We start from the raw sequence: 4,396 nt of genomic DNA on the forward strand, positions 1-4,396 counted from the left end.
TGAAATAGTTCCCAGGGACACTAGAAGTAGAAGCAGTAAAACTTGATAAAGTAAGATTTTGTAACAGGAAAATGTCTTGATTAGCGAAATACCTACAACAATAGATAAAACCCTTGGAAAACAAACAGATACTGAGTGTTTAATTAAACAAGACATTGCAGATGACTAGACTATGGTGTCATGTTTAGATGTTTTGTTGTCAAAGATCACTCTCACAATCAAAGATGACTCTTTGATATCTTGTTTTGATAAAAAAGACATCAAAGAGTTTGTTTTATAGCAATAGTTAATACAGTTGAAAGAAATAAGCGTATGTTTTATGTTTTCAGCAAACGCATTGAACTATTTGAAGACTATATTAAAATATTGTGTAATATTGTTATTAATATTACAAAATATTGTTATCAACAACTATGTTTAACTGACCTATCGAAAACACCAACAAAACATCATAATTGTATAAAACACTCTTGGGTTTCAGACTGAGCTTTTACAAGTTTGCTTTGAGAGAAATACGCTCTGCACTAGATAGTAATATGAAACACAGTAAGCCAGTTAGCTATAAAAAATATCAGTTTATGTGATGACAGCTAAGCAAAGGCGACAAAACTACCTCTTCAAGTTTGATAATCGATCTCGTCATTGTATCAATTAGACTTTTGTATAAAAAATAAACAAACTGTTGTTGATACAATGATCAGATAGACTCGTGTTACATAAAAGTTTTATCTCAGTTGCTTAAGACACATTCTATCACTCTTCATTACAGAATGTGCCAGTCAAAAGCTCATGACATCATTTAGGTAGCTTCATGACTCCTCTGGATAGCAAGTGTGTTAGACTATCTTAGTAGAGAATGCTATTGTCCTATTTAAATTAGAATCTCAGTTCAATTTTTATCCTTCTCTTTACCATAAGAGTTAAGGCAGCCATCTTCTTAATTAGTCTCACTGATAATTATATATTTTTTTTGTTTGTTTTAGCAAAATGGCCCAATCAGTTTTCACAAGTGTTCTAACATTTAAATGTTAAACCAAAGTTTCAGAAGTTAAATTCGTATTCTAAATTTTTAGGCTAAGTCATATCAATGGATTTGTTTCCTCTTTCCCTTTCCTTTTCTCCCTCACTCTCTCAATCAATAAAAAAAAGGAAAATAAGCCAGTGAAATACCGTATTTCATACCTGTAGCTCACTCCACAAAACTTAGCATAATATTGCACTATATGAAAGCACTTGAATTCATCTATAGTTTCATATCTCTCTTTATTATAAACTAGCCAAATGTCCGGCGTTGCACGAGTATTAAAATACAGCTTATAAACAATGGCAGGTAATGTAGTTGCTTGCCACTTGCCATTAGCCTGGCACATTGTCAATGGCAAATTTGAGTAAGCTAGTATTCGTATTGCTAAACTTAGTAATAAGAGCCGTAAGAGCAAGCTTTAGTGACATTGTGGCGTAACACGTAAGTTATATTGCCCAAAGAAACCACTGCATCCCGCGTAGCTCAATAGGTTAGTTTATCGCCTGGTGAACGAGATGTTCCAAGATCAAATATTCTGCTATACAGATTCTTCACTGTTAAACTCTAGTCTGCTATAGCAGGACAGACTGAACGACAGACTTTGAGATTTATATTTATAGAAGAAAACAATAAAACTAACAATTTTATACATATGAAATGTTTAGCCTGTTATCTTGCAAGTCTATTTTAAATATAGCCAAATTATACATCGGAGCACTTTACAATGCCGCACTTCTTATGATCGGCTCAACAACAAGCTATCATCTTTTAGGTCTTTTTACATTCGCTAAGAGTAGCAAGCGGGTGGCTTGGTTTTAAAAAGAATTTATAAGGCTTAGCTTCACTAAAAAAAGCAATTAGAGAGGCTTCAGAGCCAACCTATCTGCTTTTGATCGTCTATATGTGATCATCTAAATTTATATCTAAATATCATAGATCTATCATCTATCTTCACGAGAGGCTTGCGTATCACATTAAAGTTTGACTTATTTATTTGGCTCTTTCTGCTTCCTTCTTCATATTTTACCGTAAAATAACAAATGATGTCTATATAATTACTTGTGATCATCAGATTGAAAAAATGCCTGCTCAACTCTGATAGAAACTCATATCATGCTGTTTCTCCCTATTTCAAGTTAGTTTTGAGCTCGTATCTGCTTTCTCATAATATATATATATATAGTACTTTATTGGCAATAATTTCATTTCACAAATAGAAATGTTTTTCAAATTAGGCCATACAACAATAGTAGAACAAAAAAACAAAAAAAAATGGAAAAAAGCAACAGTTAGCCATTAAAATTGAATAAATAGTCTGGCAAATAGTGTTTAAAATGCCTCTCTCTGCTAAGAGAACGGATATTCAGTGGAAGATTGTTAAAGCAGCTGGCAATGATATTTTCAAAATGATTGTTAGTGATTGTATGCAATTTGTTCATATCACGTAAGTTGAAATGAGTTAAGAACCTGTAATTGTCATGTAAAAAACGAGGACACAAACCATGAAAAATCTTGAAACATTGAATTGAAGTAAAATAAATATTTAGCATAGGCAGAGTAAGAAGACGCAGAGATTTGGAAAGATCCTTTGTTGGAATAATATATGCAGGCATATGATGTAAATTTGCAATGAGTCGAAATGCTCTTTTTTGCAACAAAAATAAATCCTTAGTGACATATCTTGGAGCTAGATTATAATAAATGTGGATACCATAAATAATATGGCAAAATATAAACTGATAATAAAATGCAATAGCAGATTTTGAGTTCATGTATGGCCTGCAAAACTCATAACCGTTGTTATCATTCGAGAAATTCAAACCCGTTCACCAAATAATCAGCAAGGATCTTTTTTGCAAGCGCAACCATCAGTGTAGTCCATAAGCTGCATTTACACATTCCATGAACAGCGTGCATTACTATTGACTTAACAAACTTACAATTAAGATTTGTCCTCTCTTTTATTCTGACAAAGCTACTCTAGTTTATCATAGTTTCAACTTGTGTGAATGATTGTACATACCAGTACTGTAATAACTGTTTGATTTGATTATTTTGTAAAGAGGTGATGATTTTCTCTCTTTTTCGATTAAGCAAAACATTTTCCTGTCTAGTCATATACTGTACTAGTTACATGTAATAAATTAGTTACTAACAGTATTGACTGATGGAAAGATTGCTCAACACTTCCTCCTGTAGCTTGACCTATGTAGAACTATTGCCAAATTGTGAAATTCCACAATCACACGACTACTCACAATCATTTCAAAATACGAATGCTTACGGTGTACAATGTAATAATATTTAAGGAAAGTACAAAATAATTTCCAACATAAAACTTTACCATAACAATTCTTGTAGGATTACGGTTCCATAAGTGAATGTAAAGAGGAAGATGAAAATTAAAAGTCAAAAGTAAAAGCCTGAATAATAACAGATGTACAAGTTAAGTTAGTTTAAACTTCCCTTAGTTCATGTTAAAGTAGGTTACTCTGTGTATATCTACCTTTACATTTACCTACACATCCGTTACGTGTCTTTATAGCAGTAACAATTCACAGTATCTCCGGTGATGCCCGAGATTTCTTATATTTTCAATCAGATTGCCTAGAGGATGTTTAGGAGGCACCCGACTAGAGGATGTCTAGGAGGCACCTGACTTGACAGAATTTGAAACTAAATATTTAACTGACCTGGCAAAAGCACGGAACTTATTTGTGTGAAGTTTGGGTGAAATCGGGCAAAAAATGTGAAAACGCAGAGCATTTACACATTTTTGTAACCACATTACAGAGTTACACAGACTAGCACACAGACTAGCACACAGACTAGCACAAAGACTAGCACACAGACTAGCACACAGACTAGCACACAGACTAGCACGCAGACTAGCACACACATACTCACAATAACAAAGGAGGATTTATTAATATAAATAAAAACATGATTTTACTGTTAATATATTATTTAATTTTATTGCGTATAACTTCTATTTTGGGTAGTTATATATAATGACTTTGTTTTCTTGCTACATTTAATTAATTACCTGTAATATCTTTATTCTAAGGGGTTATTAGGATTAAAATGTGCAAACTGTTGTGGGAATACTTGCGAAGCAGATTTTGGAGTTTTTGTGCACAGAAAGGCAAATAAGATAGCATACGCTAGGACAGATGATTTACTGTATTCTAACCCACAAATTCTCAGGAGTTCTGATGGGAAACAAATTTATCTATCCATCAAAATTGTCTATCTTTAGAAATTACCTGCATATAGATATTACCTATACATAGTTTTTACCTACGCATAGACACTGTGTGAAAGTGAGCAATAAACGCGTTCATGAGTCTGGAGATTCAACAAAAGATGCTA

This window comes from Watersipora subatra, chromosome 4 (genome assembly GCF_963576615.1).
Source record: "Watersipora subatra chromosome 4, tzWatSuba1.1, whole genome shotgun sequence".
NCBI lineage: Eukaryota > Metazoa > Bryozoa > Gymnolaemata > Cheilostomatida > Watersiporidae > Watersipora > Watersipora subatra.